General features: G+C 36.4%; 1 long non-coding RNA gene across 3 annotated transcripts in view; it reads left to right on the top strand.

Annotated features, from left to right (window-relative positions):
* The first annotated feature begins 324 nt into the window (after window positions 1-324).
* Window positions 325-27289, top strand: part of LOC128546979 (uncharacterized) — a 38435-nt gene continuing 11470 nt past the window's right edge. Inside the window, exon 1 of one of the 3 annotated variants that reach the window (XR_008366243.1) lies at window positions 325-570. This is a non-coding gene — a long non-coding RNA (uncharacterized LOC128546979). The remainder of the gene's footprint in view (window positions 571-27289) is intronic. The other 2 variants (XR_008366244.1, XR_008366242.1) reach the window with 2 other exon arrangements.

Below are 27289 nucleotides of genomic sequence, written 5' to 3'. Positions count from 1 at the left end.
AAATTCTCTAAACTTGGGGTCAATTTGGAAGTGTTTTTAAAAATCCTCAGCCTTCAGCTGTGTCATGTTTTCACACCCAATTTTTCCTTTATGAATGATGTATCTGGCTTCTCTAATACATGTACCTAAATTCTCTGGCTTAAATGATGAGTCAATTGTGTTTTTCCAAAATTTCAACTTCAGGATTTCCTGAAACACTTATAACAATACAGACCCTACAGCAAAACAAAGATCAAATAGTACAGATTTGATACTGAGACAATGATTCATATTGTCCTGATCATGAAAATAAAAGCAGGAAAAAAACACTTGACTTATCACTGTTTAAAGGGGAAACCCCCCAATTAATAACTTTACTTAGAAACACTCAAAGGACAATCAATATGATGTGGCCAACCAGTTTGCATCTAAAGCATGAGGGCTGAATTGGCAGTTTGTATCTGCCTCGCCTTCTTGGTATACAACCTCGGCCAGGATGCATAAAAGTGGGCATTATGGGAGGATTATAAGATTGCGCCAGGAATGTGGGCATTAGCCCTGTAACCCAAGCAGCTTGTGGTGGCATTGACGGTAAGGGATTTATACTAGTTATAGCTTTCTTTGGTTCATTGTTAGTAATAATTTCATTCATGCCTAAATTTTTCATTAGTTTTTGCTCTTTTTAACTTGCCTGTCACGTAGTGACAGAGTGAGCTTTTGTGATCGCATTTTGTCTGTCATCTGTCGTCTGGCATCTGTCGTCCGTTCACAATTTCTTGTGAACACAATAGAGACCACATTATGCAATCAATTTTAATCAAACTTGCACACAACTTGTATTGGCATAATATCTCGTTTCTTTTCGAAAAACTGGCCAGATCCCTTAATGGGTTCCAGAGCTATGGCCATTTAAAGGGCCAAAATTTGCTATTTTTGGCTTGAGAACAGGATAGAGACCACATTTTGCAATCCACTTTAACCAAACTTGCACACAACTTGTGATGGCATAATATCTCGTTTCCTTTTGAAAACTGGCCAGATCCCATCATGGGTTCCAAAGTTATGGCCCCTTAAAGGGCCAAAATTTGCTATTTTGGCTTTTGCAGCCATATAGAGACTTCATTTATGGTTTGATTTGATACAAACTTGCAAAATATCTTCAACAACAATAAATCTTGGATTCCTTGAAGAATCTGTCAGATCCAATCATAGGTTCTGGCGTTACGGCCCCTGATTGACCCATGAAAGAGACAAAATTTGTTAATTTTTACCTTGTGAACACGATATAAGTGACATTTTATATTTGATTTTAACCACACTTACACACAACTTAAGTCACAATAAGATCTCAGTTCCTTTCGAAAACCGGCTAGATTCTTTCATTGGTTCTGGAGTTACTGCCCCTGAAAGGCACCAGAATTTTCTAATTCTCCAGTTCACTTCCTATTTTTTCACTTTTAAACTTCTTGACCACTGTTTTAATGATGCTTTTAGATTCTCCACCATGTTTGGAATATAGATGTAACAGTGTTTTTTATTTATTATTTTTATTTACGAAGAAATATAGTATTAAATTTTGTGTTCTGTTGTTACAACACATGTATTAGTTTTTGCTTAGTACTTGAAGAGAGAGCATGATTCCTATCAGTAAGGAATAATGTTCTTAAATAGTTCTAAAAGTTGATCGAGTAAAACTAGGAAAGAGAATCAATGTTGCCTGCTTGGGGTCCATATATATATAACAACTGACGATGTCTATGTTAGACCTTCAGAACTATTGTATGTTTCTTGTACCTTGACAGTAATTTGTAAAACACCTAATTATCTCTGCATAAAGAGTTAATGTAATTTACAATTAAGTGAAATTGTACTTTTTGTTGAAATATCATATCTCTAATCATGTAATAATATAAGGATGCTACAAACAAAGCAAGTTTGGTATGATTCTGACCAGTAGTTTCTGAACAGTACATGTTTAAGTAAAAATGTTTAAAACAAGGCAGTCAGTAACACCGGTGGATGCTCCCGAAGCAAATATCCAAAAAGGGGGCCATTTAAAAAGGAAAAAGAAAGAGTTATGGTTTTTAGTTACTACACTCCATCTCAATGTGTTCTATAAGAATTTAAAGTTTGAAGAAAGTATCTCTTAAAGTTAATGAGAGATGCTCTGGACAAAGTTTTTAACACAAAGGGAGGAAATTAAAACCATTAGGCCAGCCAAACTCCTATGCAGTGATCTCCCTGCCAACAAAAATTTTTTATCTAAAATTCAGCTATGTGGACTTTTTTTAGTTATATAATTATTTAGTTGTTTTTTTCCCCAGTGTTTTCGAAGTTTACCTTCTTTAAGCATAGGCGAATGTTCCATAATAGAAAAAAATAACGATTCTGAAAGAAAATGGGTATTTATTTACACGACTGGTTAGTATCCTGAAACGAAACTGAAAGTAAACAAACGAGTATGTCGAAGTTAATCTTTTGACGCAGTTCACGATTATAATGCTGCCATGTACCCCAAGCTGAAACAGATAGAGGCTTTTGAATATTTTCCTGCTGGCCAAGATATGCCATTGTCAATTTACCAAAAGATTAATATGTAAGTTTATTTTTATACGATCACCACGTGATGAACAATGGTCATGTGAATTTTGTGTTGGCAGTGATCAATGAGCGAAGCGGCAAGGAGGATCACTGCGTAGGAGTTTGGAGGCCAACTACAGTTATGGTTCTTAGTTACTGCACTTCCTCTCACTGACCTCTATAAATGTGTGAAGTAATGAGTCAATCATTTTTAAACACAAGCTTTGCGACTTAGTGGACCACTCAACAGCAATAAGAGTCAGAAATCTTTTTACCTTTTTTCTTTGAATGACATCAGCTCTCCTCAAGCAATAAGTGCCTTTAAAACCCGCTCTTCTAGCGAGGTCAAAGCCGAGTTTTGAGGCTACACAGACACTTTAGTTCATTATCCTCATTCCTGCCACAAAGGTATATGGTGGCATCAACAACAACATCAAAGAAGATGCATGTTTAGGCAAAGATCTCTCAGTCGTTTCTTGCATTCAAATAGCAAACATGCTGCTAATCGCATTTGATAGGAAGCTTTTCTTCCACAACGCAGCTTGTGATCTACTGATTTTGACAGCCAAACATACCCAAGATATCTTCCTTTGCACAATCACTTAATTCATCTTTTCTATCTTATGAAATACTGTCCAAATTAAAGTCTTCTTTCTGTATCACATTAAGTTCATAGTCACTTGAATACAAGATGTCACTTAGTATTTCTGCCAATTCTCTTGTTAATTACTTACTTGAATGTAAATCTGATTACATTTTATCTTAGATTACACAAAATATTGGTGACAAACTGGTACAAAATATATACAAACAGGCAATAGAGTTTATACTGCTGAAAGTACAAATAGTACCAGTAATTTTTAAACCACCTTGCGCAACCATACTTGGATCAAAGCATTAAAAAGAGGAATACCTTTTTGAACATGTCTTGAAAACAGTTCTGCAATGTATGCAGTGACATAGAATGTTTCAAGTTGTTTAACCATATGAACCCAGAGTTCCTCAGCAAAGGTGATCCTTTGTACTGAAATACCAACACATGTCCAAACAACAAAACTCACACCATTTCCTGCCTGTGATACCCATTTGACCTTGCACCTGAAAGTGATAGTTATGATTTCTCTTCAGTGACACTTTCCAATCTGAAGGTTCACAGAAAAATCATTTATCAGTGGCACATTCGTTTGGTGTTTTCATTCTCGATTTCATTGCTGCCGGGCACTTTATCTCAACAAGTCCTAACTGCAAATCACAGTGAGTGCAGTAAACAACCCCATGAGAAATCCACATTCCTTCACAATAAGTCCTTTGTGTCCATTATTGTTCACAAACTTGGTGTACATTTTCCTTGCTGGTTTCTCATGAGTTTTTCCATATCTCGTATTTGTATTTTGGAAGTCTGTATATAAAATGCTTTTTGGTAAGTTGTCTGGCTCAGTACTACCTTTATGCTTAACCACTTGTCTGAATACTGAGGACATACCTTGTCCTCTCTTTTCTTGCATCGGTCCATTTACTTGAATTTTGTCCCCGGCTCAATGTTTCAATCAAGTGGCATTGTTTTGGTGTAACTTTTTTTGTGATGCCTTCAAAATACCCTCCCCCCCCCCCCCCCCTCCAGCCTAAATACCTTTTTACATTTTTATGCCCCCCCTTTGGGGGGGGGGGGGGGGGGCATATAGATTTGCTCTTGTCCATCCGTCCTTCCGTCCAACTGTCCGTCCGTCCTTCCGAAAATGTTGTGTCGCGCGTAGCTCTGAAAGTATTTGACATAGAGTCACAAAACTTTACAGGAATGTTGGTCAGCATGTGTAGTTGTGCACCTGGGGTTTCGATTCCGGATTCATTCAGTCATGTAGAAGTTATGGCCCCTGACTTTGTAAAAATTGGTCATTTTAATGTTGTGTCGTGCCTAGCTCCAAAAGTATATGACCTAGAGTCACAAAACTTTACAGGCATGTTGGTCAGCATGTGCAGTTGTGCACCTGGGGTTTCGCGTCCGGATTCATCCAGTCATGTAGGAGTTATGGCCCCTGACTTAGTAAAAAATTGGTCATTTTAATGTTGTGTCGCGCATAGCTCCAAAAGTATTTGACCTAGAATCACCAAAGTTTACAGGAATGTTGGTCAGCATGTGTAGTTGTGCACCTGGGGTTTCGCGTCCGGATTCATCCAGTCATGTAGGAGTTATGGCCCCTGACTTACTAAAAAATTTGTCATTTTAATGTTGTGTCGCGCATAGCTCCAAAAGTATTTGACCTAGAATCACCAAAGTTTACAGGAATGTTGGTCAGCATGTGTAGTTGTGCACCTGGGGTTTCGCGTCCGCATTCATTCAGTCCTGTAGAAGTTATGGCCCCTGACTTTGTAAAAATTGGTCATTTTAATGTTGTGTCGTGCCTAGCTCCAAAAGTATATGACCTAGAGTCACAAAACTTTACAGGCATGTTGGTCAGCATGTGTAGTTGTGCACCTGGGGTTTCGCGTCCGGATTCATCCAGTCATGTAGGAGTTATGGCCCCTGACTTACTAAAAAATTCGTCATTTTAATGTTGTGTCGCACATAGCTCCAAAAGTATTTGACCTAGAATCACCAAAGTTTACAGGAATGTTGGTCAGCATGTGTAGTTGTGCACCTGGGGTTTCGCGTCCGCATTCATTCAGTCATGTAGAAGTTATGGCCCCTGACTTTGTAAACATTGGTCATTTTAATGTTGTGTCATGCCTAGCTGCAAAAGTATATGACCTAGAGTCACAAAACTTTACAGGCATGTTGGTCAGCATGTGTAGTTGTACACCTGGGGTTTCGCGTCCGGATTCATCCAGTCATGTAGGAGTTATGGCCCCTGACTTAGTAAAAAATTGGTCATTTTAATGTTGTGTCGCGCATAGCTCCAAAAGTATTTGACCTAGAATCACCAAAGTTTACAGGAATGTTGGTCAGCATGTGTAGTTGTGCACCTGGGGTTTCGCGTCCGGATTCATTCAGTATTGTAGGAGTTCTGGCCCCTGACCTGGGAAAAAATTGTCATTTTAATGTCATGTAGTGGGGGCATCTGTGTCCCATGGACACATTTCTAGTTCACTTTGGAGATCCACTCAATCCATGTATGTGAATGCATGGTTGGCAGTTTCAGCTCTTGAGTTAAAGGGACTTCAAAGTTCTGTAACCAGCCTACATTTAAGGAATCAGCTAGCAGTCTCTCTAAATCGATCAACATAAACTGTACAAAGCTTGAAATAGAAATGGCTTTTAAGTACTTCTTCTCATGAACCACTTGGTGGATATGCAGCAAACTTGATTTGTAACATCATTATAAAGTCCTTTAAGAAATATATTTTTGGGTCTGCTACAGTTAAAAATAGAAATACATTGAACTTACTTCTGTTCATTAACTCCTGGATTGGTCTTCATCAAACCTTGTCTGGAGCATCATTATAAAGTACTTTACCATGTTTGTTCAGTTTGTGGCACTTGGTCCCTTTTAGGGACAACTAGAGCTTAAAATAGAAATACTTTTAAAGTACTTATTCTCATGAACCACTTTATAAATCTTCATTAAACTTGGACTGTAACATCATTATAAGGTGATATGCCAACTTTGATTAAAAGGGGGCACCTTGGCCCTTTTAAAGGCCACTAGAGTTAAAATAGAAATAAATTTGAATGATTTCTTCTGATGGTTATGCGTTTTAGTTGCCTGACAGCAAATTATAGGAAAAAATCTTTTAATAAGTTTTGTTTGAATGAACAGCTTAAAGGATTTTCACCAAACCTAGTTTTTAGTTCAATTTAATGAAAAATTAGAGTTACAAAATTTAACAAAAAACAAGGGAAATTCTATGAAGTTTATGAAAAAATTTGGCTGTGACAGAAGAAGAAATTGGACTAAAGCTGTTGAGTAATCGGGTTCAGCTGTAACTGTCAATGGAACTAATTATGGTTCCTCTGTGTAATACTGCACTGATTCAGGGACTCTACACTTTCTGAACTGGACAACAGTAATGTCTTTTCTAGGGCTGTTTGTTTACTTTGCGTGGTAGGCATTTTGAGTTCTTCTTGTAGTTCTTCCTCACTTTTGCTTAAGTCAAAAGCAGAAATCTCAACAAACTGTTCCGTGAAAGAGACTGGCTTGGAGGTCAAGGTTTAATAATGGTCATCATCTTCAAGAATGACACTGCAAACGACAGGCGGTGTTGATTCTTTTTCATCACATATCTTGCTGTAGTTTTGACAGGCGTTATTTACTAGTTTTTAGCTCATCTGAGCACGAGGTGCTCATGTTGAGGTATTGTGATCACGATGTGTCCGTCGTCCGTCCGTGCGTCAAGTCGTCCGTCTACAACATTTGTGTTTAAACGACATCTCCTCCAAAACCACTGAATGGATTTTGATGAAACTTGACCGTGATGTTCCTTGGATGGTCCTCTACCAAAGTTGTTCAAACGGTTCCGCTTGGTTGCACATAGGGGCTGCCAGAGCTAAAATTAGGAAAAATTTTAAACGACATCTCCTTCTAAACTGATGGTCCGATTTTAAAATAATTTCACACAAATGATCCTTCTGCTACCCTCTACCAAGATTGTTCAAATTATACCGATTCGTCAAAAAACATGGCCGCCAGAGGGCGTGGTCACTATATGTATATAGAGGAAATTTTAAAAATCTTCTTGTATGAAACTGCTTGTCCGATTTTAGAATAATTTTACACATAAGGTCCTTGTGTGACCCTCTACCGAGATTGTTCAAGTTAATTTGATTCGTCAAAAAACATGGCCGCCAGAGGGCGTGGTCACTTTTCCCTATATGTATATAGTGGAAACTTTAAAATCTTCTTGTGTGAAACTGCTGGCCCAATTTTAGAATAATTTTACACAAATGGTCATTGTGTGACCCTCTACCAAGATTGTTCAACTTATACCGATTCGTCAAAAAAACGTGGCCACCAGAGGGCACAGTCACTTTTCCCAATATGTATATAGTGGAAACTTTAAAAATCTTCTTGTATGAAACTGCTTGTCCGATTTTAGAATAATTTTACTCAAATGGTCTTTGTGTGACACTCTACCAAGATTGTTCAAATTATTTATCATGGCTGCCAGAGGGCATGGTCACTTTTCCCTATATGTATATAGTGGAAACTTTAAAAATCTTTTTTGTGTGAAACTGCTGGCCCGATTTTAAAATAATTTTGCACAAATGGTTCTAATGTGTGACCCTCTACCAAGATTATTCAAATTTTTAGGATTCGTCAAAAAACATGGCTGCCAGGGGTGTGGTCACTTTTTATGCCCCCGGCATCTACTGATGCGGGAGGCATATAGTGATTGTCCTGTCTGTTCATCAGTCGTCAGTCCGTACGAGGTTAACCAAATGGGACTGTTTCATCTAGCATCAATACCCCTCACTAGAATGACTTGATACTAATGCAGATGTAACCTGTAACCATTCCTCATCTTCAGACATCACCTGACCTCAGTTTGACCTTGACCTCGTTTTGGACTTAGGTTGCTTTGTATGGGCCATTTCTTGGTTAACCAAATGGGACCGTTTCGTCTAGCATCAATACTGCTTACAAGAATGAATTGATACTAATACAGATGTAACAATAAGGTGAAAATCTATCGACAAGGATGCCACCGGTGGGGGGGGGGGGGGGGGCATCAAGTGTTTATTGAACACAGCTCCTTGTCTTCTCTGAATCAATAATAGCTAGAGCCTTGATATTTGGCATGTGATATCAGATTTGTAATGTCTACCATAATTGTTCAAATTATTGCCCTAGGTTCAAAAGTGTGTGTGACATGTATATAATATAGGCTAACATAGAGTAAACCTAACTCTGTACTTATACAAACACACTTGAAGCCTTGTACACAGGTGAGCGCTTTAGGGTCAATGACCCTCTTGTTAGCTCACCTAAGCCAAAGGTTCAGGGTGAGATATTGTGATCACTGTCCGTCCACACTTTCCTTTAAACAACATCTCCTCCTAAACCATTAGCCAATTTTGATGAAACTTCACAGGGATGATCCTTGGATGGGCTTCTTTAAAAATTGTTCAAAGAATTGAATTCCATACAGAACTCTGATTGCCATGGCAACCAAAAGGAAAAACTTTAAAAATCTTCTTGTCCAAAATCGCAAAGCCTAGGGCTTTGATATTTGTTTTGTAGCATCATCTAGTGGATCTCTACCAAGATTATTCAAATTATCCCCCTAGGGTCAAATACGGCCCCGCCCCGGGGGCCACATGGTTTATATAGACTAATATAGGGAAAACTTTGAAAATCTACTTGTCCAAAACCATAAGGCCTAGGGCTTTGATATTTAGTATGTTGCATCATCTAGTGGGCCTCTACAAAGTTTGTTCAAATTATCCCCCTAGGGTCAAATATGGCCTCGCACCGGGGGTCACATGGTTTATATAGACTTATATAGGGAAAAACTTTGAAAATCTTCTTGTCCAAAACCATAAGGCCTAGGACTTTGATATTTATTATGTAGCATCATATATTGGGCCTCTAACAAGATTGTTAAATGATCCCCCTAGGATGAAATATGGCCCCCTGGGGGCGGGGTCACATGGTTTATATAGACTTGTATAGGAAAAATTTTTAAAAATCTTGTCTGAAACCACATGACCTAGGCTTTTGATATTTGGTATGTAGCATTGCCTTGTGGTCCTCTACAGGATTCTTCAAATTATTCCCCTGGGGTGAAAAGAGGCCCTGCCACAGGGTTCCCTAGTTTTACATAGACATTTATAAGAAAAAAACTTTAAAAATCTTCTTGCCTGAAACTGCAAGGCCTATGCTTTTGATATTTGGTATGTTGCATTGCCTAGTGGATTACTATCAAAATTGTTCAAATTATGCCCCAGGGGCGAAAGAGGCCCTGCCCTGGGGGTCTCTAGTTTTACATAGACATACGAAAAAAACTTTAAAAATCTTCTTGTCTGAAAGTTCAAGGCCTATGATATTTTGTATGTATCATTGCCGTGTTGATCTCTAATAAGTTTGTGCGAATTATGCCCCTGGGGTGGAAAGAGGCCCCGCCCCAGGGGTCACTTGATATAGGAGTATTATAGGAAAAAACACTTCAAAAATTATCAGATCATATTTCCCAGACTGTTCAATTATAATTACCTGATGACCCCAAGTGATAAGGGTCACCCGACTGTGACCTTCCCATGCAAAAACAGGGCCTTTGCAGAATATACTTTTTATCTTTGCCAAATATTTGCCATAACCTTTGCAGAACAGTTGCAGCACATGATTGCTGAATATATTCCACAGACGAGTAGAAATGGAACGAAACGTGCAACTATTCTGCAAAGCTTTTGCAAATATATACGTACGCACACAGAATGCAAATACTTCGCAAACAATTTACAATTCGCAGCTGAAACTTCGGCAAATAAATCGCAAAGTGATAGCAAAGTAATCACAAAGTGATAGCAAAGCAATCGCAAAGTGATAGCAAAGTATTTGCAACTTGCATGCAAATAATACGCAAAGTATTCGCAAATACGTAACAAATAGCAAAAAATAAATTTCCGAGGTTCAATTTAGAAAAGGACTTTGTTTAATATCTGAAAAACAGATGTAAATTCACAAAACCATTTGCAGTTTAAATAACTATTAAAAATCAATCATTGTAGTGATCATTCAGTAACAATAATTAAAATCATGTAATAATGTAAGTTTTAACAATTGCTTCAGTAAAAAGTGTTTTATATAACTATCATTGATTAATATTACATTTCCACATGCTGCAATATTCTCTAGTTCTTGGAAGTCTTATTGCTTAACAACATGGTATTGCATTATCCTTATTCAACAAAGTTTATATCCAGAAATAATAATTAGAATATAATAATCTGTTTAACACAAGTTTGCATCACCAAAATATTTCTACTAACTGATGTGTAAACATTTCCTCACAATATTTTAAAAAATCCTGCCATTTGAATATAGACCAATCAGAAAACAGAATTGTTAATTACTTCCTGTACCTAGAGTCTACCAGGAAAGCAAATTCATCTATGTTAACTATTTGCAAATGCTTTGCTCTTTCATTTGTGTACAAAGTGTTTATTTGCAATACCTTTGCTAACTAAATGAGCTAAGTGTTTGTTTGCAGATGCTTTGCTGTCTGCTAATTTAATAAAGTATTTGTTTGCAAAACCTTTGCAGTCTGTAATTTATCTAAGTGTTTATTTGCAAACCATTTGCTTCAGTGTGATACGTTTTGCAGACTGTTTGCAAAAGTCTGACGCAAATACTTTGCAATCACTTGGAATATAGTTTCTGAGAAAACAAATATTTAAGATATATTCTGCAAATACATGACAAAGGGTTAAATGTGTATGGGCTTGACCTACTGACCTACTTTCTTGTTTTTTAAGATACAGCCTTGAAATTTGGATGACATATACAGTCTTGCACACCGATCTTAAAACTGACTTTCAGTGACCATGAATTTGACCTACTGACCTACTTTCTTGTTTTTTAAGATACAGCCTTGAAATTTGGATGACATTTACAGTTTTGCACACTTATCTCAGAACTGACTTTCAGTGGTCATGAATATGACCTACTGACCTACTTTATTAGCTCACCTGTCACATAGTGACAAGGTGAGCTTTTGTGATCACCCTTCGTCCGTCGTCCGTCGTCAGTCCGTCCGTGCGTGCGTGCGTCCGTCCGTCCGTCCGTCAACAATTTCTTGTCTGCACGATAGTGGTTTCATTTATGATTTTATTTTAACCAAACTTGCACACAACTTGTATCACCATAAGGTCACGGTTCCTTTCTTGAACTGGCCAGATCCCATTATGGGTTCCAGAGTTATGGCCCCTGAAAGGGCCAAAATTAGCTATTTTGACCTTGTCTGCACAATAGCAGCTTTATTTATGATTTGATTTTTACCAAACTGGCACACAGCTTGTATCACCATAAGATCTTGGTTCCTTTCTTGAACTGGCCAGATTCCATTATGGGTTCTAGAGTTATGGCCCCTGAAAGGGCCAGAATTAGCTATTTTGACATTGTCTGCACAATAGCAGCTTCATTTATGATTTGAATTTAATCAAACTTGCACAAAACTTGTGTCACCATAAGATCTCGGTTCCTTTCTTGAACCGGCCAGATCCCATAATGGGTTCCACAGTTATGGCCCCTGAAAGGGCCAAAATTAGTTATTTTGACCTTGACTGCACAATAGCAGCTTCATTTATGATTTGATTTTAACCAAAGTTGCACACAACTTGTATCACCACAAGATCTTGCTTCCTTTCTTCAACTGGCCAGATTCTATCATGGGTTCCAGAGTTATGGCCCCTTAAAGGTCCAAAATTGGCTATTTTGGCTTTTGCAGCCATATAGAGACTTCATTTATGGTTTTATTTGATACAAACTTTTAAAATGTCTTCAACAACAGTAAGTCTTGGATTCCGTGACAAATCAGATCCAATCATAGGTTCCAGAGTTATTTTATATCTGATTACCTCCCCTGATTGTAATCAAAATTGATTTATATCAGTTAGTACTTATAGGACTTATTTGAAATTTCATTATTGTTATTAGTTGGACTGAGACAATCAGGGTAGATAACTATGAACTGATTTTATGTCAAATTACCTCCCTTTATTTCAAATTGAAATGGGTATATCTCCATAACTAATGAAGATACTGATCTGAAATTTCATTTATGTCAACAGATTTATTTGGCAGATCCTTCTTTTGTTCACTTACAATTTTTATTTTTTTAATTACTTCCCTTTTACGTTACTATAAATAGCTTATTTTTAGTAACTTTTTTATTATTGGCCGTAGGGAAAAACTGAGACCACTTTTCTGTGGTACAACATGGATGGTACCTCCAATTTTTAGGTGTATTTTGACATATCTATACCTTGTAAGAATTTTTTTTTCTTTTTGGTTAAATTTCTTCGCTTTGTTGTTCCTGTCCTTTGGACTTAGATATTTTTTCTGAGGACCTTCTTGTCCTCAAGTGCAATGATAACAGGTGAGCGATATAGGGCCATCATGGCCCTCTTGTTGTTTTTGAAGCTTAAGCAAAGAAATTTGTTCAAGCAAGCAACTTAACTCAGATGAGCGATATAGGGCCAACATGGCCCTCTTGTTTTTACTGAAGCAGTTAGATGTGGTTCTGTACAGGATATCGTAATCTATAATTAGACAATTCCACTCTCTCAAGTGTTTTTGTACCTCTAGCGGTTCTTTGTGGAGTGCTTCCTCCCTGGGGTGAAAATGACTTCTAACAATGTCACAGACTCTGACCAATAATGTATCCTGAGTTTGGGCTACTTTTGAATCGATAGAATGCAGTGAATGCAGTTCCGGATTTAACTATTAGGCCCAAACAAGGCAGAGCTCGGCTGATACACTTTCTACAAGATCAACTGTTTTTACAATTTAAAAAGAAAAATATTCTAATTCTACAAATCTCTGATATCGTGGTAATTCCACATCACCACAAAATTATGAAAGTCTTGTATAACAAAGTCATATGTACCACATTAAAGGCGAAAATTGTAGAAATAAGAATGTATTATTATTTTTATTATTATATACCACATTTATATAGCACTCTTTTCATATAAAAATATGTTCAAAAGTGCTTTACATAAAAACACGATACAAAAGCGTAAAAAAATTAACTGACCTGTCAAAGACCCAATTAGACTAGAATAGAACAAAAGATATCCTACATTTTGACTGTTAGATTTGGCCTCATGCCTCCAACTGGAATAGAGGGTAATATCATTTCAAGAAATGATTTGTCCAGTAAAAAATAACAAGCAATATTTACAACTTTATAGCTGTGCTTTGAGGAGCTTCTCTCATCTTTTTCAAGACGCATCAAAATCATCTAAAATGTATGGCAACAGAAGTTACTCATATTTACTTTCTTACAACTTTGTCTGCTTAAAATCTGAAGGACAAAACAAAAAGATTAACCTTTTTATAATGTCACCAATACATTCTTACCAGTTTGTTCAGTGTTCATCAGCTTGTTCACCAGCTGAACCATCAGAATCTTCAGAGTTCGTTTCCGTTGATGGTTGAAACTTTCTCTTTTTCTTTCCTAATAAAACAATGATATAGGTCATACCTCACACACTGTCATGTCGAGCAAACTTGTTACCTTACAGACTTTATTAGATATTGCGAACTTACACAATATTGCAAAATTTCTTAAATTTTAACCAAGGGAAAATATGTGTTATTACAATATGTGTATTACCTAAGCCTTCAATGTGCAATAGGCTGCATCAGTTTTACACTAACATTTACATTTTCAAGTACATCATCTAGGTTTACTTTGTTACTGATCCTGCTCTGCGTTTTCCTCCTACTTTCAGTACAGACTGTTTATTGTGTCTCTCAATTGATGCTGAAATGGCATCTGCTAGATGTTCAGCTTCTGTATTCCTAGCTTGTTCAATTTGTGTGTAGTAAGGCAGCTGATGTACAGGAGTTAGATTTGGCTCTTGTTCTTGAATCAAAAGGTAGTCTTTCCATCAGTCCACATGTTCTTCATACAACCTTCCATTCTGGCTTCACTTTGATAATCCATTACTCATTTTTTCAGACTTCCATTTTTACAACGACTATTCGAAGAATAGGGGAGCTATCCTACTTGCCTTGGCGTTGCCATTAGCGTGAGCGTCACACAAATGTTAAAGTTTGCGTACCACCCCAAATATTTTCAAAGTCCATTGAGATAATGCTTTCATATTTTGCATACTTGTTTACCATCAAGACCCCAGTCTGTAAAAAGGAGGAGGCAACTCTATCAAGCATTTTGACTGAATTATGGCCCCTTTTCGACTTAGAACATGCTTATTGTAATGTTTAAGTTTTACTCATAGCTTATATTATACTATCAAGCACTGAGAATAGTTGAGCATGCTGACTTAGAATATGCTTATTGTAATGTTAGAATATGCTTATTGTAATGTTAAAGTTTGCATACCACCCCAAATATTTTCAAAGTCCATTGAGATATTGCTTTGATATTTTGCGTACTTGTTTACCTTCATGACCCCAGTCTGTAAAAAGGAGGAGGCAACTCTATCAAGCTCTATCAAGCATTTTGACTGAATTATGGCCTCTTCGACTTAGAATATGCTTATTGTAATAAAGTTTGCATACCACCCCAAATATTTTCAAAGTCTATTGAGATATTGCTTTCATATTTTGCATACTTGTTTACCATCATGACCCCAGTCTGTAAAAAGGGGGCAACTCTATCAAGCATTTTGACTGAATTATGGCCCCTTTTTGGCTTAGAACATGCTTATTGTAATGTTTAAGTTTTACTCATAGCTTATATTATACTATCAAGCACTGAGAATAGTTGAGGGTGCTGTCAACTGACAGCTCTTGTCAGATTTATTGCCACTTGTATCAGGGTCAAGCCATCTGGTATTTGGTCATGGAAGTCCAATGTCTTGAGAGGTTAAAGTTGTAAAGCTTTTTAAGCCTGTTTGTACACTCTTATCTTACAAGAAGATGAAATGAATATTTTAAATCAATAAATTCAAAAGATAAATGAACTTTTTGTTAATTTTCCCCAAATTCAGCAACATGTAATTTAATGATACCATGTTGAAACCTAGCATAATCTAAAGGATCCATTGGCTGGAGTCATGAAATAAAAGACATAATTATGCCAAAACCCTATCAATTTTAGTGTGGATTGTATTCCAAATTGTGGCGATATTCCATTTTGTTGGGAGGGGAAGCAGGGTACTATTTTTCCTTAATACATATACTACTATTGTCTCCATCTGGCAATTTTACAGATTCCAGAAGATGATTTAAATATTCCTGTAGTTAAAGTTCTTCTAATTTCTGCAGTCTTTTTCATTCAATTTCTTCAATGAATCTTTAACTTCTGTCATCTCATTCTTTCCTGGTTTGACTAGATTTGCATGGTATCTTCCTTTCATCATCTTCAACTTTCATCTCAGCCTCTGTCTTGCTTATTTCTATTTTTTAACCTGTTTTCATATTTGTATGCATGTAGCAAGTTGCTTAACCTTCTTCCTCAATCCTTGATATAAAATTCCTGTTGGTATCTGTTTGGTTTATCCCTTTAAGTAAAACTGCCTTGTTGAAATAATTTTCCAATCGAGAAGCAAAACTAGTTACTGACTCTTGTGGATGCTGCGTACAGCTATAAAATTTCCTTATAAATGATTCTGTTGTTTCTGAATTTTCTTATGTGCCTTCCCAGGAGTCAAACAGTTGTGTATCGTACTGCGGCTGCCTGTCAAGTGTGTAAACTCACAACAGATTATTTTAGTTCCACAAACTTTTCATAAATATGGCCTTTATGCTCAGAATGCCACATGATTTCCGTAAGGTGGCCTTCAAACTGATCGGACTTTGTGCCTACAATCCTTCTAAAATGACTTTTGCATGTTTCCTGGCACCCTCGATTTTGTTCATATTAACGCTTATAATCTGTCCTATGACTGTGTTACTATCAAAGCTTTTGACTTGAAACTTAAAATGGTTATTTACTATCAAAGTCTACACCAGGAGAAACAATCCCCATAACTCTATTTTGAATTTTGACAGAATTATGCCCCTTTTTAACTCAGACATTTTGGTTAAAGTATTTGATAGTCAAATATCTCTGTTACTATCAAAGCTGTTGACTTGAAACTTAAAATACTTATTAACTATCAAAGTCTACACCAGGGAAAACAATCCCCATAACTCTGATTTGAATTTTGACAGAATTATGCCCCTTTTTAACTTAGAATTAAAAAAAAAACAATTGATAAAGTCAAATATCTCTGTTACTATTAAAGCTTTTTATTTGAAACACAAAATAGTTGTTTACAATCAAAGTCTACACCAGGAGACACAATTCCCATAACTCTGTTTGAATTTTAACAGAATTATGCCCCTTTTTAACTTAGTATTTTTGTTTAAAGATTTCGATAAAGTCAAATATTTCTGTTACTATCAAAGCTTTTGACTTGAAAGTGAAAATGCTTTTTTACCATCACAGTCTACACCAGGAGACACAATCCCCATAACTCTGATTTGAATTTTGACAGAATTATGCCCCTTTTTAACTTAGAATGTTTTGTTAAAAGTCAAATATTTCTGTTACTATTAAAGCTTTTGACTTGAAACTCTAAATAGTTATATACTATCAAAGTCTGTGCCAGGAAACACAATTCCCATAACTCTGATTATAACTTTGACAGAGTTATGTCCCTTTTTACCTTGGAATTTTTTTACTGGCAAAGCTCTAATTCAGAGTCAAGCACTGAGAAAAGTCGAGCGCGCTGTCTTACGGACAGCTCTTGTTAAGGTTAAAGTTTTTCAGCAACCTTTGTTTTGCTGTCATACCTTTGTTACTATTGCTTATATCTTACTGTAAGTTCGCATAAACATTGTCCAGCAAACAAAGTATGTGCAGGGGCTGGGCCCATTATACCCAAGGTCAAGGTCACAAAGTTGTTATACTTGGAATTATTTTCATGTTAAATTTTTTCGAAAGCTTTGTTTATAGACATTTCTTTGGTACTTTAAAAGATTATGACTTGAAATTAAAAATATTTCTTTATAATCATCATCTGTATGTGTGGTTACAATCCCCATAACTCTTTTTGTATTTTTGACAGAATTATGCCCCTTTCATACTAAAGTTTTTTGGCAATGATATAACTTTAGTACAATATAAGATAAAGACTTGAACCTTATAATGTATCTTTATCATCATCATCTGCGTGTGTGGTAAACAATCCCCATAACTCTGATTTGTATTTTTGACCAAATTATGCCCCTTCCATACTAAAATGTTTTGACAAACTTCGTTTTCTGGACATAACTTTGGTACTATACAAGATAATGACTTGAACCTTAAGATATATCTTTACCATCATCATCTGCATATGTGGTAACAATCCCAATAACTCTGTGTTCTTGACTGAATTATGCCTCTTTGGTGTATTTGGTGTATCTTCCTTTTAAAGTAGAAGTCTCTTATTGAGACATATATTCATTTTATTGTCAAATCGCCAAATAGTGGTGTGCACTGTCATACGGACAGCTCTTGTTTTGTAATATGCAGACCAGTCATCAACTTTAAATTGTTCAGCCTGGTTTCACATGGCGTTTGGTGACAGGATACAGAATTACTGTGTTAGTCTTTCTGTCTACATGTCCAAATACACAAATCTTCAAGCCCTTGTTGGGGTTGCCGCAATGGAACTTTACTTAACAGCCAAATAGAGATTCGTTGATTTCAGTTTCGCCTGCTAGAATTTTGTTCCGCATGTGTCTGTGGAAATATTCCTTAAAAAGGTCCCAAATGTAGCTAGCCCAGTTAGCGGCCTTAGTGCCATACACTGTGCCACTGACATTTGAGCACTGCAGTAACGACTGCTTATCCAAGTCAGTCTTAATGAATACAATCGCATCCTGTATTTTTATGTTGATCTTTTGAAAAATGGCATTAAACGCAAAACAAACAAACAAACAATATTGATCTTTTCGAAAATTGAGTTCGTTCGGAGTGACCATTGGTGGTTCCTATTGCTATAACATCGAAAAATTTGTCAACCATTCTGCTCTTTCGTGGTCTTCATATGCATTAAGTCACCACATTTATTGCACCAAATACTCCTAGCTAAGAGGCATTCTTTTAACCATTCAAGCACCGTTGCAGTTGGAAGCAGGAACAATCAGAAAAAGTTTGATGAGTTAGTTCAATCAATTACAGGTATTTAATATGGGTTGCAGTTTCTTTCTCGATAATTTCCGTCACTTTTCCTTAAACTAGATTTGTCAGACTAAGATTCGTCAGTTGTAAATCTATCAATGTATGATTGGTTTTCATTTTATCAGTTTGTAGTGAATTCATATTAATATTTCATATACATTAAGCATGATGAGCAGAGCACAATACTTCCTCCCCGGGTTCTTATATGTCATGTATTCCTTTGGATCACTCAACAATAAATGTTAGTAAAGGTTGCGAAGTTAGTAAGTCTTTATTTAACGAAGCTTACGCAGTTTGTTTCCCGATCTTCCATGTGGGCCTCAACATGTACACAACATATATACAGTCAACATAATACACAACATATATACAGTGAACCAGTACAAAACATTATTGTAAGATGAGCAGTACTCAAATTGTCATAAAATCAACATGAAAAATTTGCAAGTTATATGCGGACAATAAGCCTATTTTGTTTGTGTTGTCAAGAGTAATTCTTTAGGTGTTGATAAGTCACTTAGCAAAAAGCCATCATAAGCTATGATGGCAACTGATCACAGCACTCACAAAGTTAAAGAACACCAAAGGATCATGTGATCTGCTTGTCACTGATACAACCAGCCCACATGTCAGAAACAAAAGTTATTAATCCAGATGGACTTCCAATTAAGGCTTTGTTTGTCAAATGAAGTTTGTAGTGAGAATACATTAAAGACTTGTTTATTAATGATTGGGGTGTCTCGGTAAAAAAAAATCTGAACAGTCAGTAAAAACTTGGGTACTTGGATGTGCTGACTGAAACTTACTCGGCATGGTATTTTCAATCACAGTTTTGGTAGGCCAGGGACCAGTTGTTTGAAACTTTAACAGGGGATTAAGCTAACGGTTGATTAACTTTTAGGGTTAGTTTTCAACATTTTAGAAGACTTAGAAAAACAAATGTATGAGTTAAGAATTATGAAATTTGAAAATTCTTTACAATAAAATCAAAACATCATATTAGTGTTTCCCACTAAGACTAGTGTTAAGAATCAAAATTTAACCAGCGGTTAGTTTAACAGCCGGTTAAAGTTTTGAACAACTAGCTCCTTTTCAACAAGAAATAAAGTTTAACAGACAGTCAGTCCACTTGTTAATGATAGCTGAGCATATTGACTTGTGAAAGCATGTTGCTAGAGCTCTGACAAATAGACTATATGAAGTCTGATGGGTACCAGAAAAAATTCTTCAATTACTTTAAGCTGCTGTGGTCTTCCTCTTTTAGCAGTCAGTCCGACTCTAGATGTCTGTACCTGAGCATCTGACATTTCATCGAAGAGAGCACAGAATGTCCAAGCGTTTGGCTCCCAGTGTAGAACATGACCTTTGTTCTTTTCGGCAATGTCATAGATAGTTAGTTCTGGCAACTTACACTGCCTATTTCTTTTGTTTCTTATGGCAGCCTGTACTAAGGAGAACCTTGTCTCTACAAATGAATCATTGTGTTCCTTATGACTGCAGAAGAGAAGAAAAGAAGTGGTCTTGATTTTTCCCTACGGCCAGTAATTAAAAAGTTGCAATATTTATATATATAAGCTTTTTATAGTAACAACAAAGGAAAGTAATTCTAAAAGTTACATCAAAATCCCTTCATGCATGAAGTATATTTAATAATACTTTGCGGGAAAAATTTCCTTTAAGTGTATAGAATCACCATATAAAGCATTGCGTTATCGGGACAACAGTTACAGTAAACACATACTGCATATAACCGACAATAAACTATGTAATGATCTTTGTAGTGTACCATGACTTTTTAGCTCACCTGTCACAAAGTGACAAGGTGAGCTTTTGTGATCGCGCGGCATCTGTCATGCGTCCGTGCGTGCGTCCGTAAACTTCTGCTTGTGACCACTCTAGAGGTTACATTTTTCATGGGATCTTTATGAAAATTGGTCAGAATGTTTACCTTGATGATATCTAGGTCAAGTTCGAAACTGGGTCAAGTGCCGATAAAAACTATGTCAGTAGGTCTAAAAATAGAAAAAACCTTGTGACCTCTCTAGAGGCCATACTTTTCAATGGATCTTAATGAAAGTTGGTCAGAATGTTCACCTTGATGATATCTAGGTCAAGTTTGAAACTGTGTTATGTGCCGTCAAAAACTAGGTCAGTAGGTCAAATAATAAAAAAACCTTGTGACCTCTCTAGAGGCTATATTTTTCACAAGATGTTCATGAAAATTGGTCAGAATGTTCACCTTGATGATATTTAGGTCAAGTTCGAAACTGGGTCATGTGCCTTCAAAAACTAGGTCAGTAGGTCAGATAATAGAAGTTGGTCAGAATGTTCACCTTGATGATATCTAGGTCAAGTTTGAAACTGGGTTACGTGCCATCAAAAACTAGGTCAGTAGGTGAAATAATAAAAAAACCTTGTGACCTCTCTAGAGGCTATATTTTTCACAAGATGTTCATGAAAATTGGTCAGAATGTTCACCTTGATAATATCTAGATCAAGTTCGAAACTGGGTCATGTGCCTTTAAAAACTAGGTCAGTAGGTCAGGTAATAGAAAAACCTTGTGACCTCTCTAGAGGCCATATTTTTCATGGGATCTGTATGAAAGTTGGTCTGAACGTTCTTCTTGATGATATCTAGATCAAGTTCGAAACTAGGTCACGTGTCCTCAAAAACTAGGTCAGTAGGTCTAAAAATAGAAAAACCTTGTGACCTCTCTAGAGGCTATATTTTTCACAAGATGTTCATGAAAATTGGTCAGAATGTTCATCTTGATGATATCTAGGTCAGGTTCGAAACTGGGTCACGTGCCTTTAAAAACTAGGTCAGTAGGTCAAATTATAGAAAAACCTTGTGACCTCTCTAAGAGGCCATATTTTTCATGGGATCTGCATGAAAGTTGGTCTGAATGTTTATCTTGATAATATCTAGGTCAAGTTCGAAACTGGGTTAAGTGCCATCAAAAACTAGGTCAGTAGGTCTAAAAATAGAAAAACCTTGTGACCTCTCTAGAGGCCATATTTTTCATGGGATCTTGATGAAAGTTGGTCTGAATGTTCATCTTGATTATATCAAGGTCAAGTTTGAAACTAGGTCAACTGCTTCAAAAACTAGGTCAGTAGGTCTAAAAATAGAAAAACCTTGTGACCTGTCTAGAGGCCATACTTCTGAATGGATCTTCATGAAAATTGGTCAGAATGTTCATCTTGATGATATCTAGGACGAGTTCGAAACTGGGTCTCGTGCTATCAATAACTAGGTCAGTAGGTCAAATAATAAAAAAACCTTGTGACCTCTCTAGAGGCCATATTTTTCATGGGATCTGTATGAAAGTTGGTCTGAATGTTCACCTTGATGATATCAAGGTCAGGTTCAAAACTGGGTCACATGAGCTAAAAACTAGGTCACTATGTCAAATAATAGAAAAAACAACATCATACTCAGTTCAAAACTGGGTCATGTGGGGAAAGGTGAGCGATTCAGGACCATCATGGTCCTCTTGTTTCATATTGCTATTTATATATATATTTTTTTTTGTTGTTGTGAAAAATGTATATATTATGAAGAGGCTCGTTTGGAAGATCGAGGTTTTACCTGAATTCGTTGCCTCTTAAAAGTCTTTATTATTATTATTATTATTATTGTCTATTCTCTTAAGAAAGCACTATGTTGCAACTTTGAATGCTGTTGCATTTTCATCAAAATAGCTTCTAAACTTTGGAAATTAAACACAAGCCAGAATCTTTCATGGGCACAGCCATTTAATTCTAAATGAGTGTCATCTCTGAATGATTGCATTTGAGAGTCAGTGTCTTTTTTGATGCATGTAACCTCACTGTTAATGGGAAGATTAAATGGGACTTACCTTAGGAAGTTGAAGATTGATCAATATTTTATCAACCGCAATCACTTTTGGGATCACACAGAGAGAAGCTGGCTTATCAGTAACACTGGTCAGTCTTTAGAGTCACCACTAGGTCACGGTTTAAGCATTAAACGGTGACCCTGTGGTAAGTAAATGCTGCCGGAGAATCAAATTATTTAAACTCTGGTGGGATTTGGGTGGGTGTGTGATCCCAAAAGTGATTGCAGTTGATAAAATATCGATCAAACTTCAACTTCCTAAGGTAAGTCTTGTTTAATCTTCCCATTTTATCAACCGCATATCCCTTTTGGGCCTCACACAGAGATTTTAGAGTTGATTCTTCGGAGCATTCAAAATACTGTTGTTCGTACTAAGGTTAAATGTTTGGGAAATAAATAAAATGTAAAACGCTAGTTTAACTAATCTAAGTTTAATATGCTTTATCTAATCTAAGTTTATTATGAATGTTATTATGACCATATTTTGTTGAACTGTGCTGTCCCGAACAGTTTGTTTAATTCAGAATAGCTTCCTGAACAGTTTTTTCCCTGCTGTCTATTGTTTTGTTATAGAAATGTGCGAATGTCTCAGCTCCTTTCCATCCTGCCGTCTTTATGATGGTTGCCAGTGAAACCCCTCGCATATTAGCTGCTGAAGTGGATGCTGCTCTTGTGCTATGTGCCCCATACTTGTTATGAATGCCAGACTTCTTTAAGATAATTTTTACCCATCGTGAAACAGTCTGATGTGATATTGCATTATGTGGTTTCTGTTTGCTTATGAGTAATTTTTGTTCTTTGTTACATAGTTCTTTTGTCCTGTCGATGTATTCTTTCAGTACCCTTACAATGCATATATTTGGGTTTGCGTCATATTTTTGTAATGCGATATGTTCAAGGTGATGTCCTGGTTTAGTTTGTTTAAGTATATGATTAGCATGAATTATAACTTTGTCCAGTTGAAATTCGATGTCATCTTATTCTGTGAGGTGCAAGGTCTGGCATCTTTGGGCTGTAAGCACTAAGAACAGCACCGATAATTTGCAAGATAACTGGAGAAGCGTGGTATTCTGTAATGTTCCAATGTATCCTAATACAATATCAACATCCCAGACTGTTGTGTATTTTGGTAAGCTGGGTCGTTCAGTGAAAATTCCTGTCATAAATCTTTTTACTTCTCTGCCAGCCCCAAATAGAGTTGTTCGTCATGAGGGCTATATCCAGTTGGGAGACGACCCTGATAGTCTGGTGGCTGCGGAAAACGGAAGTAGGGTATCTTCTCCAAAGTGTGGACTGTATTGGGCCTTTCCAACACGTACCTGAACCCGTTATCTGAGGCCTTGAATTTTTGAATTCGACATGGCTTTTTCTTTGTTTTGACAAACACCTCATAAGGGTACTGTAGCTCATTAAGGTACTTCCCTTCATCCAACATCTTGACCAGCCCTCTACTACAATAGATCTCCAATTTGAAAACTAGCCGTGATTGTATAGTGGTTAGTACTTCAAGTTGTGGCCGCGACAACCCAGGTTCGAATCCTGGTCACGGCACCAATATCTTAGATATAGTGGAATATAGCAATAACGACACTGTTCCAGGTTCGATACCTTTTTAATAATGACGTTACATATAAAACATTGCAAGGATGTGACGTTGATGTTTACCTTAGGTTAAAGCGCGCCAATTCCCGACACCACCCAAATCGCCCCAGGCACTCTTGGATTATGTCCCTTGAATTAGGCAAAGTTCGATGACGGGCGTATATTGTGACAGTCTGGCACTCTTGTTGTGAAATTCAGATTATTCAGGATCTTACATCTTGTGAATATAAGCTAATTATATTGTATCTTATTTAATCCTTATAATTATGGCATTTAAAGAATGTGAAATTTTATAAGAATACAAAATAAATTAATTCTTGATTATACCACTATAGAAGGACCACATGTCAAACACGGGGAAAAAACTATTTATTTTGATCAACCAGTTTTGGAATATCCTACTCCTTCATTAGGATAAAACATACAGAAAATATTTTACTGAAGTATTAAAAATTCTGGACATCATTTATTTGTTACTTAAAATAGTAGCACATGTTACTATAAATAGATCAGTATTGGCATGCATCCAAAAGATGTGCCTATTTGTTAAATATCTGTATTGTAAATAAATGTTATGAAAGTTACCCTGTCTTTTTGAAAATTCCATAAATACTGAATATACTGATTGTTAGTTCATTCCCAATTCTTGATTATGTTTAAACAAATGATTCTTAAATAATAACTATAGTCTAGTGCGCTTCGAACTTTGAAATGGTCAGTGGTAGGGCTTACAGTTTAATTTGCACCAACCTAAGACTAAGAGGGAGTGGTATGGACTAGATACCTGCTATGGCACACTGTTTGTGCTTCAACAATTTGATAGTTCCACCAAGATCGCAGTGTGTTTTTTTTTGTTTTGTTTTTTTATTTCGCCAAAAGCATTTCCAATTTCAGTACGTAGATTAAAGGAAAGTCTGTAATCTTTTTTTTTTCAGTCTCTCTGCAACTTTTGTCCACAAGTGAGGTAATTTCTCCTCATCTTCAGTAGCATAGTTTTGAGCCGGAATATTTACCGACTACTCCTACTGCTAAGCATTTGTCTACTATTTTCTCCAAGTTATCGAGGAAAAGTGTTGTGAGATTTGGGGAATGGTAGGGATAGGGTTAAAATGCAGCTGAGCACCGAAGCCGTAAGTTTCTGAAACCGGCATCTTACACGTCCTGCATTTTTTTTTAGTTACGCTTTCCTATTAGCTCTTTTTACAGGAAATCCAATGATGGGTTGAAAAACTTCTGGCAAAATTGGTTGGTTTTAATGGATCGATTTTATTTCTTGTACCAAAACACAGCCAACCAGTAGAAGTAAACATATAGATGCAGGTGTCAACTTCATGGTTGATCCTCACCTTCTTCCAATCGAACACAGTATTAAAGCATCGCAGTCTGGAATACGTAATATAATAACAAGTTTCAGTAATTGACATGCAACCTTTTCATCATTTACATCCTGCGAAAAGCAACATTGTGCCTTTGCGAGCATTATGGATTTAGACCAGCCTGCACATCCACGCAATCTAATAGGATCCATACTGTTTGCTACAAGTTTCTGTAGCATTTCATGAACGCAAACAGTATCCTGGTCGCAAAGGCAAACTATGCTGCTCATTTATTTTATACTCTGTTATATGGTTTTAATACTACGTATCTACTTCTCTCAGACAGTTAAAAAGGGGTGACTATGTATGGCGGCTGATCAACAACGACTTCCCTGAACACATTCAATTGAGCCATTCTTTAGCCCTTCCAGGACAGTTTGTACTATCCTTACCCTTGTTTGGCATTTGAACAACTTCATGCAGAGTTGTCGTTCCTTACCCTCAAGATTGTTGACATTTTTCACAAGGTTTGATATTATATCTTGATAAGATAGTGATCTCTTAGCAAAATCAGTCGCTTCAATACATAGCGCAAATGAAAGAAATTATTTACTAGCATTCTGATAGCACGTAATATATTTTTTGTTACATGCAGTAACTCTGTAAGTAGTCCCTAACTTGTGACAGAGGCCACGGGGCAAGACAGTGTTCCCTGGGCGGGAAGTTGTGATCATGTTTCCCCCCCCCCCCCCCCAAAATATTGCTTTTCAAGATAGTATGTTAATCCCTTACCAAAATAACTTACAAGTGACATATAGGCCAATTTGATAAGTCAATTATAAGTGACCTGTAAGTGGCTTATAAGTCACCTATTCAATCTACCTACAAGTTACTTATAAGTCACCTATTAGGATTTTAAATGTAAATTAGATATTAGACACTTGTATGTGACTTATATTTTGTTCATTTTTAGACATGTAAGTGACTTATAGGTGACTTATAAGTCCACTGTAAGTGACATATTTAAATGAGTTATAAGTGCCTTATAGGTGAGTAATAAGTCACTTATAGGTGACTTTTAGTTGACAACACCCCCCCCCCCCCCCCCCCCCCCAAAAAAAAAAAAAAAATTCTGAAAGAGAAGAAATTTTCAGATGTGATACAACTTTTTAAGGTATTAGGCCCCTAATAGTAATGTTTAAAAAATGGCATTTGCTTTGTATATTCTTACAGTTGACTGTGATTCGCACTGTGTTGCAAATTTTTAAAAACTTTTACCGTGCCGTTTTTTATAAATTTTGTGTAATTATGGTATTTCCTCAAGCTCAAGTAGAGACTAATTTCAAAATGATGGCCTTTATCTAAAGCTTTTGCAGAGAATTCATTATACCATTATTTTTTATGAAAGAAACATCAAACTATTGGTAAACAATTATAAAACTTAAAATAAAACTGCCAATATCATTTTTTCTAGGGTGCCTCAAGTTAACGGATTTAATGAGGCAGAATTCTAATTCCCAACACCGTAAAATTAAGGTCGAATCCGGCGGGTCTGTTTTGAATTTTGCTCACTTCATTCAAAAATAACCTTGGGGCAGAAGTAAAACCTACCTATATTTCTTCCACAATATGTAATCTAAAGAATGAAGGCAAAATAGAGAACTTTTACCGCATGTAACTCGGTATTTTTTAAAGATGTCTAACTCTACCCCTTCTGTTTCAGAGGTAAATTTGCTTTGAACAACAAGAAATCGCTTATCAAATGAATTTTTTTCCACTTTTGTACAATAAATCAATAACAAGTCTTGAAAGAAGTAAAAACTTGCTAGAAAAAAAGGAAAATAAAGGGAAAAAAATTTGGTCCCAGTGGGGCTTGAACCTATGCCCCCCTGAGAATTGCCGATCTACTTGTACGTAGTGTATAAATTTTAAATTATTACTTAAAACAGGATGAAAATTGTAGTCGCACCTTGTTCTTTATAGTATATTTGTCGATTCAAATTATTTTGCTTAATTTCATAACGTTATGCAGCAAAAAATAAAATAAAATGGAAATTTATGTTGTATGCGTCTTTATAACGTCACAACACGTCTGACGTCATGTCTGTTTATGTGTGTCTGTTTCCTGCGCTGAGATTAAAATTTGTTGCAAAATGCACATCTTAACGTA

Source organism: Mercenaria mercenaria, chromosome 11 (assembly GCF_021730395.1).
Source record: "Mercenaria mercenaria strain notata chromosome 11, MADL_Memer_1, whole genome shotgun sequence".
Taxonomy (NCBI): Eukaryota; Metazoa; Mollusca; class Bivalvia; order Venerida; family Veneridae; genus Mercenaria; species Mercenaria mercenaria.
The sequence above is the reverse complement of the archived record's forward strand: the minus strand, read 5'-3'. Positions and strand labels throughout refer to the sequence as shown.